The sequence below is a fragment of the Fukomys damarensis genome, unplaced genomic scaffold (assembly GCF_012274545.1).
Source record: "Fukomys damarensis isolate Sample0158 unplaced genomic scaffold, DMR_v1.0_HiC HiC_scaffold_25, whole genome shotgun sequence".
Taxonomy (NCBI): Eukaryota; Metazoa; Chordata; class Mammalia; order Rodentia; family Bathyergidae; genus Fukomys; species Fukomys damarensis.
Genome location: NW_022900937.1, coordinates 19,718,219 through 19,731,265, shown reverse-complemented (window position 1 = coordinate 19,731,265; position 13,047 = coordinate 19,718,219). Strand labels below are relative to the sequence as shown.

Below are 13,047 nucleotides of genomic sequence, written 5' to 3'. Positions count from 1 at the left end.
CCCCGCGGAGCGCTCGCTGAATGAGATTGCTTCGACGCCACGCTGTTGCAGGCGCCAGAACCTGTCGTGTAGGGGACTCTGCGTGTTCCGTGCTGGAGTGATAGACCTAAGCAGAATGGTGGAAAGCTTGGAGCTCCTCAGTTCAGGCTAGTTGTGCAACTAAACAGATTTTGGAGGTGAGAAATAGGCAGTGGCATTAAAGACACTTTAAAGGGCCCGAATTTTCTTTTGCTTTAGTTTTTAAATAATTATATCCTATTTCATTGACATTTTTGAGAAGTTAGAGTTGGGTGAAGGTGTAACTACAAGGGAATAACGTGAAGGACGTTTGGGCGTTGATAATGGTTAACTAATGTGTTAAATTTTGTAGAATTGTATACCAAAAATCTACTGTATGATTATTTTTTTTAAAAGATCATATATACTCATATCTGCCTCAGGAAGCAAAGGAGCTTGGACTTTTGTCTGAGGTAGTGGGGGACATCCTGCAGAGTTTTAAACTGCGATAGACGGTGATGAGATTTCCGTTTCAAATGGGATCACTCTCCTTGAAGCATCAAGAATGGATAGGAGGGAAGACCAGAGAATGGAGCAAGTTAGAATGTTGCGATGGCAGAAAACAAGGGACATAGGGACAGATTGGAGAGAATTTTAGAGCTAAAATCGAAAGAATTAGGGGATTGTTTGAAGTGTGGAGTGAGGGAGGAGGAAGTGATGCCCACATCTCTGGCTTGAGCATCTGGGTATGTGTTGGAGCAGTTTGCTGAGATGGGGAACATTTATAGGGATGGAAGAAGATGGTGAGTTTCATTTTCAACATCAGTATAGTGAGGTGGGCTTGGGGCCTCCTCCCAGAGTGCCCCATGTAGTAAGCAGATGGGTGTGGGACATCATCAGCATGTAGAAGTGGCAATAGCTGATACTGTCTGAGGAGAGGTTTAGACCAGAAAACCACTGGACCTGGAACAGAGTCCCAGGAAACATGGGCAGTCTAGAGAGAACAGGATGGACCAGCACCAGGGACCAAAAGTGGGAAGAGGTAAACCAGAAGAGCAGAAAAGCTTCATGGAGAAAGGAGTCTCAGATTGTCAGATGCTTCTTAGAAATAGATTTAGCAACACGAGCCCTGACAGATTCAGTTTCAGTGGAGTGATTTGGGCAGAAGCCAGCCCCAGTGTGTTGAGGGATGAGTAAGAGGTGATAAAATAGTGACAGCAGCACAGTACAGGCAACTTTTTTGAGGTTGCTGCGTGAGTCTTCACTGTGCTCCACCAGTGCTTTATCCAAATATAGTGGCATGCTAGAACCCAACAGTTGCAACTGTTTGAAAAACAATTTGGAATATGTAACAAAAACATTAATATCAACACTCTGAGATAAGTTACATAATATAAATTCATGGAGAAACTTAATGTCCTAAGATAACCATAATCTATAATATAAAGACAAGCAGAGTACAAATTAAGAGAATGGTAGAGTTATGGACTGAATGTCTGTGTCCCTCTTTCATTCACTTATTGAAATCTTAGCCTCCTAACCTGGTATGATGAATATGAGATGGTGTTTTGAGGGGTGATTAAGTCCTGGGGGTAGAGCGTTCCCTCAGTCTTGTCTCTGTGTGAGGACACATGAAGATGAAGTATAGTAAAGATGAGCTCTCCCCAGATGCCAAATCTGCTGACCCGAGGACTACTCACCTATAGCTAGATCAAGTGGACTGTTCACCTGCTGGCCCACTGGGGACCTCTGACATCATGTGGCCTGGTTCTTAGCTCAGAAGGAAGCCGAGTATATGGCCATACACTAGCATGTTGAAGGTGCTCAGTAGATCTTAGCAGAGTGTGAACTGACCTATTAACTTTAGTCTAAGAATACAAAAGATGATGGGACATCACTTTGGAGTTTAGGAGACAAAAGGACTGTGGCTCCCATCTTGAACATGCCTTTTCACTCTCTGACTCACTGTGAGGGAAACAAGCTGCTATGGTATGAGCTGCCCTGGGGAGGGACCCACATGACAAAGTGCTGTCGTCCCCAGCCAACAACCAGTGAGCACCTGTGGTTTGACAGCAAGCACATGAGCGAATTTGGAGTAGATCCTTCCAGACAAGTCTGGAGATGACTCTGACATCTGACATCTGGACTACAGCCTCCTAAAATATCCAGAGCCAGGGGCACCCAGCTAAGCCATGTCCCGATTCCTGACCCACAGACCCTGTAATATAATGAATGGTTGTTATTGGATGGAGAGGGAACAGAACATCTGCCCAAGTAATAGGTGCAAACAAGGGCCTCTTGACTTGTTTGTCCAAAGCGACCACATGAGGAAAAGTGTTTCTAGCTGGCTGCACTACTTTATTGAGTTTATAAACAGCAGTCGTCTTTAGCTACCAACTGGACTGGCAGGTTAAATGTACCTTCAGATCTCTGATTATAGCTAGTCTTCAGGGATTCATGCGGTTTCTGTTGTGCTATTTGAACTGAGTGGGGAGGGGAGTGGAGTAACAGTCTTTGGGTGTGAGGTGGACTTAGGTTAAAATTCCTTTGATCTCTCCACCCCACTCTAACCAGTGAACTACTATGACATTTTGGATCTCCAGGAGTTAGCTGTCACAATCCTGAGGACTAGGACTTTCCTTTTTAGGACAGATTTATCTAATGATGACTAGTACCTTTGCAGAAAACAGGGACTGAAAAGTCATAATGCATACTTGTGATGTTATTACTGAATTCTTCCTTCCTGACTTTCCTATGAGATTCTGGATTTGTAAATATGCTCAGGTCTGGGAATTCATTGAGGGTCTGCAAGTGAGAATGTCAAGGAAGATGTCTGTTTTGTCTGTTTTATTAGGTTTAGACTTAGGTTTTTTGTTTTGTTTTGGTTTGGATTTTTTTTTCGCTTGTTTTCTTGGTTTTAGAAATCCAGAAAGACCTTAGTTAGCAGCTTTCATCTTGTGAATTGTCAAAAAAGAAATGGTGAAATAGCCAAGGTGTAGTCTTACTGTGGAATTCTATTTACAAAGAATGAGTTTTAAGTCTAAGAATTCTATTATCTATATACTAACACTGAAAAATCTCCAAACTATAGTGTTGATTGAAAAAAAAACAAAGTGAAGAAAAACACATATTTTCACTTATGTAAATCATAGTACAATATGTATTTACATGACTTCATCAGAAATCATTCTGGAAGGAAGCACAGCAAATTGATAATGGTGCTTGTTTCTAGGAAGAAAAATTGTGAGATTGTGAGAGAACAGTGGATTTTGAGGGGAGAATCTTACTTTTGACTTTATTTTCTTATTCCTTGAATTTTTCCAAACAAGATTGTAGTATATATTGCTAATGTAATTCAAAGCAGTAACTTTTTTTGTGTGGGGGGTACTGAGCATCGAACTTGGGACCTTGAGCAGCTGGCGGCGAAACCACTGAGCTAAATCCCCCTGCCATCAAAACAGTAATGTTTTACAAAACCTAGGTGTTGAGGGAAGAGGGGAACAGTAGTAGAAATATGCATATTATACCTCATGCTTTCCCTTACTGACTGCATTGAAATATTTTTAAAGTAGCTAATTCATTATGCAAACAAAAAGTACAGCCTGCCTTTCCCTATACTTCTTCTAGTACAAGTCTAAGTCCCACGTCTGCTGCCTTTTATCCTTCCTCCTACTGACCCAGTAGGTTTGTCATAGGGTGTACTTATCCAGAGACAGCTTCGCCATTCATTAGAAGAAGAAGCATGTTTGGGAATCCCGCTCCCTACTGACCACCCCATATTCTTCTGGGACCAGTGTTCACAGTGCACTTTCACATCTCAGAGCTCACATGCCAGTTCCTAACAGCAGTTGGTCCAGTGCTTGGGGCTATGGTTGAAATTAATACTTATTAAATGAATGTGTAAGTGAAAGAATCCACCTGTCACTCCACTCCTCTAGAAATCACCCATTTCTACATGGGAATCCTAGCTGCTTTGTCAGAAAAGGACTTCAGCCACGTGGGGGCAGCAGAGCCCCACCAATGGCTGGGCCAGTCTTGCTGGTCCTTGGATCTGGCAAGACTGGACACTGGATGTTGATTTTCCTTCACTGGAGTGTGTTTTCCTATTGTACATTTGGCTTTGCTTTCGTGCTTTACATTCTAAATGCATTAAATAGCATGGACTACTGTATAGAACGGTTTGATAGTAGCTGTTGTTTTCCACATTGTCTTCAGGGCTTGTCTAGAGAGATGTTGTACATCTAATCTTCCTCTGACCATTAAAGCTAGGCCCTGTGGAGTGCCTTTGAGACAGTACTGGAATCACACTGAAGTGAGACTTGTGTACACACAGAAGAGGAAGGCTGTCCCTTGGGAGTGCCCTCTTTCAAAAGGTTTTGTCCTACCTCAGGAAAGCAAAATACATTTGTTTTTCTTTTTTTTTCTTTTTTGCCAAAGTACATTTTTAATTCACAACACAGGGCTCCAAATTGGCTCCAGCGTATACTTTTGTTTTAATAAATGGATAGCAAAGAAATGCTGGAGAGCAGTTGGAGATGGCTGGGAAGGGGTTGCAAGCAAGTGAGCCTTGGGTTATTTTTAGTTTTTTCTGGAAAACTCCTTTTGGTCTTACCTTAGCATGAGGCCCCATGAAAGTCTGAGAGTATAGCTGGTGACTGATTTGTCACAGTGGTGATTTGTTACTGCATGGATCCATACTGGTAGGAAGAATTCTGAAGGAGTCCTCAATACAAGTTTAATTAGAACTGACTTAACTTCTGAAAAATGAAATACGTTCACACCAAATTGGAAAATACTAAGGGCAGAGACTCTTTCATATGTATGTTTGTTTCTTAGGGACTTTTCACAATGCCAGAGTGTAGGATCCCTAAGTACGTGCTGAATGATATGTGAAACTTTCTTGAAGGTGCCACCAAATCCATCAGAAGGGATCTTTGGGAAAGGGAGACCTTAATTTCCTTGTATGTCATTTTCCTTATCCTGAAATAATGACCATTTACATCTGAATTATGCTTTTATCTAATCTTTATAGACCGTATATTTTCTTTTCCACTCACAAACATGTAGTTGGGGTGGGGATAGGCTAACTAGCTTCCTAGATAACAGAATAAAAAATTAGGCCAGGTCACCCAGCCACATCCTGAAGAGTAATGTCTACAAGTACCTTAGTTACTTTTCTTGTTGCTGAGACAAAATACCTGACACCAAAAGTTAAAGGAGGAAATGTTTATTTGACTCACAGTTTGTAGAGGTTTCAGTTCATAGTTGGCTGGCTCCAGGGCAAGGTGGCATGGAAGACAGGCATCACAGAGGAGAAACAGTTCATGGCAGGCAGAAGGCAAAAAGCAACAAGCAGTGACCCTCTTTCTGTCCCTTATATCTTATCCACCCTACGCACCCTTAGAGTAGGTCACACTCACACTCAGAGTGGGGCAGCATTAATCCTAGCCCTGCACCATCAGTCAATCCCAGCATCACATCCTTGCTCTCAGCAGCACACACCCTAGATCCAGCCACCTCTGAGAAGCCCCACCTGTGACCGTATGAGGCTTTGTGGGGACATCTAGATATAAGCCATACAGCAAGAGTAGGCCCTCTGAGTCTCAGTACAGCACATGCTCACTATACCTTTCTAGTTTCTAAGAGATAATTGAACTAGTCAGTCTCTTGGAACTTTTTTTTCTAGCCCCAGAAATGGCTTTTGACCCTTGCTGAGAATTAGTGCAGACACTTAAAAAAAATACGCTATCAAGACTTGTAGTATTGGTGGAAGAATGGACACAGAGGTCAGTGAAATAGAATTTAAAAATCCAGAAATAGACCCACACAGATATGTCACTGATGTTGTGATGTTTTTAAAATGCAAAAGCAGTTCAATGGAGGAGGAGTAGTAGTAGTGTTTTCAACAGATAATGCTAGGGTATGGGGTATGCATAAGTAAAAACATTGTATTGACCTAAATCTCCTACCTTACACAGCATTTAACTCACAATGAATCACAGATACAAATTGATAAAATTTTAAGAAAAATAAGAAAAAAATCCTCATATCCTAGGATTAGGCAAAAAGTTCTTAGAATTGATACCAAAAGCATGATCCATAGAAGAAAACAAAAATGAGTAAATTTATCCTCATCAAAATTTAAACACTTTGCTCTTAGAAATACCCTATGTGAAGAGGATAAAATATGTGCTACAAGCTTAAAGAAAATATCTGCAAACCACAAATCTGACACGGCTATAAAAAAGAATTCTTAAAGCTCAGCAATAGAACAATCATTTAGAAAATGGGCAGAAGACAACTAGATGCTTCACTGAACAGTATACACAGAAGGCAAATAATGAATGTGAAAAGATATTCACATCATTGGCCATTAGGGAAATGCAAATTAAAGCTACCATAAAAACTCACTACACACATATCAGAGTGATGGAAAAAAAAATAGTGTCAACACCAAATACTGCTGAAGATGCAGAGAGCCTGGGTGTTTCATAAATTGCTGGAAAGATAAAATGTTGAAGCCACTCTGTAAGGCAGTGCAACAGTTTCTTATACAATTAAACAAGCAATAGCTATTTGTACTCTTGGGTATTTAGCCAAGAGGATTGTTATGGTTTATATCTAGATGTCCCCAGAGTCTCATGCACTCATAGGTAGGGCTTTTGGAAGAGGACTGCACCATGAGCAGGCATACAGCTGACTTGCCATCAGGAGGTTGCTGGGGAGAGGTCACTGGAGGAGTGAACTTGACAGGTATGTCAATTCTAAAGCAGCAGCCCCTGGAAAACAGCAGTCTGTTTTGTCTCTAGTTCTTCCTACTGTGGACATTTCCTATAAATAGAAAAATATGGAAAGTTTTTGCACTGAGTCCCATCAGCAAGGTGGGTGGGCAGTGGGTGGAAAGGGGAGTTGGGAGTCTGGGCCCCCACCTGCCTGTTCTGACAGTAGCAGTGATGTGATTCTGGGCAAACCACTCTCCTGCTTAATTTCCTCACCTACGAGAAAAAGAGATTCAGTTAGGAAAATCTTCAAGACCCCTGCTTTATCATTTCATATTCCTATGCATTTGCTCACCTTTGACACCTGCTATTATATCCATGTCATCTCCTAAAGAGAAAAAGAATAAGAAAGGAAAAAGAGAAAAATAAAAGAAAGTTCATCTGATTGCCAGGAGCTAGGAGTGGTAGTGGGAGGGAGGTTGGATAATAGGGACCAAAACACAGTTAGATAGAAGACTAAGTTCTGGCGTTGTGCTGCACAGAGGGACTCCATAATTCATAATATCCTGTCTTCCCCACTGTTATTTTTTATTAGTATATATTTGCAGTATGTAATGATTACATTCCTTATGATGCAAGTACGTAACACATCTTCATTCCTTTTTCATCCCCTGCCCGTGTCCCTACCTGCCTCTATCTCTTAATTCCCTTCCCAATTTGAGAAAAACTTATCTCCCAACTTCCTATATTGTTTCTCTTTTCTTTTGCTCTTTATTTATACCTTGAGTTTCTCACATAAGAGAAACCATGTGGTATTTAAGCTTGTGTGTCTGATTTCACTTAACATTATGGGATTTTCCTACAAATGATTCAAGTTTATCCTTTTTTATGAGCAACAACAGATGAATGGATAAAGAAATTGTATTATATATAAGGGAGCACTACTCTGCTACAGTATCCTGTTACTATATATTTTATGAGTAACTACAGGAGAGGATTTTATGAATGAACAGAAGAGAGGAGCATGAAGTCTCCAAACACAAAGTAACAGTAAGGAGATGGAAACACTGATTTCATTGCAACACATGGTGTCCATGTAATTTCATTGTCACACTGAACCCTGTAAATATGTATGTTAAAATAATAATGATTAATAAAAATGAATGAATAAAACTCAGAGTTGTGTTTCCACAAATGTAGAACTTGGTCTCAGCAGCGAGTCAGAGACCAAGCCTTGCTCCAGCGCCTCTGCGCGCTCTGCCTGACCCCTTCTGACACTGGCCTTCCTACTACTCCCGGCCCCTTTCTCCAGGCCACAGACCCCACTTCAGTGAGAACTTACCACCTTTTCTTTGCTTCTTCGGAGATTTCCACTCCTATAAGCACTGAGGCTGGCATTTATTTATTTCTTTTAAAATATTTGATTTCTTTAGCTACTGAACTTTTTAGAGGAGCACAATACTTACAAAAGGACTGGACAGTATTTCTATTACACTAGTTTTAAAAATTGGATTTCTTGGACTGAGGATTTAGCTCAGTGGCAACGTGCCTGCCTGACAAGTACAAAGTCCTATGTTTGATCCCTGATACAAAAAAAAAAAAAAAATTTTTTTTTTGGATTTCTTAGTGGAAGAGTAGTTTCCAACTAGATATTCAAATAGAAGGCAAAATATCTTGCCACTGAGAAAAATGAAAAGCTGCTAGTTTACAAAACATGAAATGGTCATGTTATTGGCCACAATAAAATGTAAACACATTATTATTTTTTGTTGTTCAATGACTAAGGAAGTCATTTTTTTCCTCTTGCCTGAAAAAGAGAAACAACAAAAATTAAACAAAGGTGAAGGTCAAGGTAATTCGGGTTTTGGAAGTTTTGCTCCTGAATGAGATGGAGTAGTAGGAATCAGATTTGTCTTCAATAGCTGAAGCAAATCCCCTTCCCTCGGGAAAATAGGCAAAATAATTAAACAGTGGTTTTCCAGACAGTAGACACGAGGCACAAAAGGACAGAGGCCAGGAAGAGGGAACAAATAACACCCCCCCCTGTATGAGCCCAGCTTTCTCTTTAGGAGCGTTTCCTAGTCACCCATATGGCAGAAGGGAGGCTCCAACGGGAACGTGGAAGATTCCCTGAATTGAGATGGAGCTGGAAGATGGAAGTCGCTGGACTGTGCAGGACAAGGAGATAGAGAAGAGCGAGCTGCACAGACAGAACTCCAGGGGTCTGCAGAGGACCCGCCAGAGTCCGCAGAGAATCACCAGTGCTCATGTGCGTGGTGCTCCTGGAAATAGCTGCGGGGAGGGGGCTCAGGTACCATCTTTGATCTTGGCCTGGGCAGAAGTTACATGGGTGATCATTTTGGAATCCATCATTGAGCCTCTCATTCCCTGTGTGACATACTTCTCTCAATGTTACATTTTAAAATAAAATATTTTTAAAATATCAATAAACATTTTTAAGCTGTGAACGCATTTTGTGTAAATCTCCATCCAGATTGCCAATGAGTCCAAGCACTCCTTCCCATGTGGTGGCCTTGCCGGGTTGCGTGCACGGCTGACACAGATCATCATGTGCTCAAAGCTGACCCATTTTCAGTCATTCCATGAGAACCTTTTGCATGTGCGCAATATCAAGGTCTTTACATTATTGGTAACTATGAAATCATGAAACAAGCCATAGACAGCTATTTGTAGAAACATTGTTCTTTCAATCTAAAACTCAGTTGAATCATTCTTTTACCTTCTTCTCCTCCCCTTCCTTTCCCTCCCTCCCCCTCTTCTTCCTCTTCTTGCTCTCCTCCTTCTCCTCCTCCTTTTCCTCATACTGCAGTACATCCTCAACCCTTCTCATTTTGAGGCAGGGTCTTTTTGCCTCAAACTTGCAATCCTTCTGCCTCAGCCTTCCATGTAGCTGGGATTATGAGTATATACTAAGATGCCCAGATTTATCTGCTAATTTAAGACACATTTCATTCCTTCCTTGCATGAAAATAGATAATTTTAAAAATTGAAAGTATTAGAAAAATGAGCAATTCTGGCTACTCTACTTATATCTTTAAACAAATTAATTTCTTACCTTCAAGAAACACCAACAGCTGGCCCACAGTTCAAACATTTTCCATAGAATTTTCAGCTCAACAATCACTGTACCTAATCATCCAGAAACACTTGTTTGTGATTGGCTTCTGTACGATCCCCTAATAGTATAACCTTCAATTTAACACATAATCCTTGATGCAGCTCACAGTTTTTACTGCACCACTAAGATGCTATTGTTACAGTTGATTTTGTTGTTACAGCGAGACTTTCTCAAAGGAGCAGCATGTGAACTTCCATTCTGGCCCAGCTCTTTTCTCTGGTTTAACTACTCTGGGATGCATACTTATCACATCTCTACATCAAAACATACATCTATCTCAAATCTAATCTCCAAACCACATAGACAGTACAACCCATCCTTTTGTCCAGTTAGGAGTTAGTTGTGTGTATGGTAATGAAGTTGAAGGGGGAAAAAAAAGAATTCTATCTCCATATCACCATCAATTCAAATCGTACATACTAGGGGCTGGGGACGTAGCTCAGTGGCACCATGCCTGCTTGGCAAGTGCAAGGTCCTAAGTTTGATCCCCGGTAACGCGCGCGCGCGCGCACACACACACACACACACACACACACACATCGTATGTGCTAAAAGAATCGCCTTGTTAGCATTATCTATCTGTCAGGTTGCGATGACAAAGCTTGTTGGCTTTATTTGTACCATACATTGGTTCTCCCTATGCTTAGCCTGTTTCTAATACATTGGCCTATAGAGTTTGTAGGAACATACTCTTCATGCTATCTTCTTTGCGTAAATCTCCTAACATTTCCAAGCAAACATTTTCAATGAAATTTTCTGTTACCATCTCTGCAAATTTATTTTTTTGTCTTAGTCATGCAAAGTGTTACTTTGCAAGAAGCCTGTAAAGTACTACTTAGGGTTTATATATGAATTATCGAACATTTGCTTCTGTTGGCTTCTTAATTCAATATCCTTTCTTTCAAATAATTCTTTTGGTGGAACTTATTTCTCTATGAGGCGCATGTAAATGTCACTTATATTTTGATGGTGGGTTTGCTTCCGTTAGCCAGGAGGCTTCTGCAAATAACACACTGAAGTTTCAGTTCTTCTGTAGTCAGTGGGATACAGAAGATTGGTTGATATGTGAGGAATCGTGCTTCTGAACCAATATGATAGACACTCTTTGTCTGTCACTTCTAAATTACTTTCATCATCATTACTGTGTTTACTACTAGTGCAGCATTCCAAAAAGTTATGGCATCTCTAGATGTTTTAAGCCCAATGAGTCTCATTTTAGTCAATTATGATTATAAATAATACAAGTTTTACTTCCCTAAATTGACTAATAATGTTAAACTATAAATAATAGACTTAATTAAAATTTAAACTGGTTGTAAAAACAGGTTATAAAAATGCTTTCATAAGCTGGGTGCGGTGGCGCATCCTTATCCTCCCAGCGCTCTGAGAGGCTGAGGCAAGAGAATCACAAGTTTGAGTGAACTTGTCAACTTAGGGAGACCCTGTCTCAAAATATAAAATAAAAAGGAGCTGGAGATATAGCTCAGGGTGAAGGCCTTGGCTTCAATCCCCAATACTGAAAAAAATATAAACAAACTCTTTTTTTCAGATTTTTCTACATTTTTGCCTTACAGCTGACTAGCCTTAAACTACCACACACTGTAATGTAGTCCTTCTGTGCATGAGATCAAGAACCTGCCCACTCTAAACAAGTCAAAAGAGAGGAGACAGCCTGGGATGAGGTGTGGGGTGTGAGCAGAAGGGAGTGCTGGCTCCTCTGTAGCTCCGTGGGTGACCTCAGGCTGGTGACTCCATGCATGCAGAGGGGTTGGGCCACTTCCAGCACAGGACCTCTGAAGAGCAAGGCTTCCTCAGAAGCCAGGATAAAATGTGCCACTGATTTAATAACAGCCTTGACTTTGCAAAAACAACTGTTGCCACTTTGAATGCACTCATTAAATAAAAATGAACGTATCAAACTTCAGAAATGCTAATATACAAAAAGCCATACTGAGAGTGGAGAAGACACCTGAAGACATTTTCTTAAGTCTGTCTGTACCCGCCTGTTGCAGGCGTGTGTCTGTGCGTGTTTGTCCGAAAGAGGCTGGGCTGTGACTTCTCGCAGTGCAGGGCTGTCACCCAGAAAGTGCCCCGCTGCTAAGGACCTGGACTGCAAGCATCAGGAGGGGCAAGGGAGTGCCCTGCTGACCTAGGAAGAAGTTAAACTTCATTGCTGCCCTTGGGAAGAAGAGTCTATTAAGTTCCCTGTGTGTTTTCAGACTGAGGCTTGCCCTGTATGTCCTCATATCTTCTGGTGGATTGCAGTAGCTTTCTGGGTCACTATGAGTTAAATTTCCTCAAAGACACCATTTGAATCCCCAAGAATTTAGGTGTTTCTCTCTTTTCCCTGCATAGCTGATTGTCAGTTCAGTGAGGATGAACTGATGTTAAACTCACAGAACATAACTTGCAATGTACCCTGTTCTTCCTCAATGGTCACCACCTTCTGCTTTATTCGAATTTATTTTTTCAATTTATTTATTCTGCTCCTGGGATGCTAACCTGGCTCAATGTGGAACCAGAGTCTCTAAAGTGGTGGCTCAAGTCAGGACTGTATTTGCAGCACCCCAAAGGCTTTAGATGTTGTTTGTCCCATTGCTATGCAAATCAAGGAGAGTCCAGAGGGCTACCTCTTCTTGGTTCATTAATATAGGTAACTAAGCTATGTCTAAAATATGATATTAGCTAAAAAGAAGAATCTGGCCCTTTCCCTTCTTTCCCTGTTCAGTGTAGAGGTTTGGGGAGTCATGCAGAAGCCCAAGATAAAGACAGTGTGGGAGGGAATGGGGGTGATGGAGCCCTATCATAAATAGGCTTTGTGGAGATGATCTTACTCAACTGAAGGTAATATTGCTCTGTGCATGTTAAAATCAGACTACATTGTGATGTTCAGTAGACTAAGGTGTATTAGATGCACTTTTTTACTTACAGTATTTCCAGTTTATGATGGGTTTTTTGGAATGGAGCCCCATCATAAGTAAATGCTCATCTGTATTTATTTGGAAAGAAAAGAAATTCTCCACTTTGGAGCCAGTAGAGTCTTATGACTTAAAAATAGAGCATCTGTTTCAAAAAATTATAAATTTTTGAAGCTTAAATTGTCATACTTTAACAATAGCTATTCAATGTAATCTCGAAATAATCAACTGGTTTTGGGGGGGGTTGGGGGGGGTTTGGTTTTTGAGAGAGGGT

General features: G+C 40.9%; 1 protein-coding gene across 2 annotated transcripts in view; it reads left to right on the top strand.

The window, feature by feature from the left end:
• Nucleotides 1-13,047, top strand: part of Anp32a (acidic nuclear phosphoprotein 32 family member A) — a 111,448-nt gene that overhangs the window by 271 nt on the left and 98,130 nt on the right. The gene's annotated exons all lie outside the window — the stretch shown is intronic.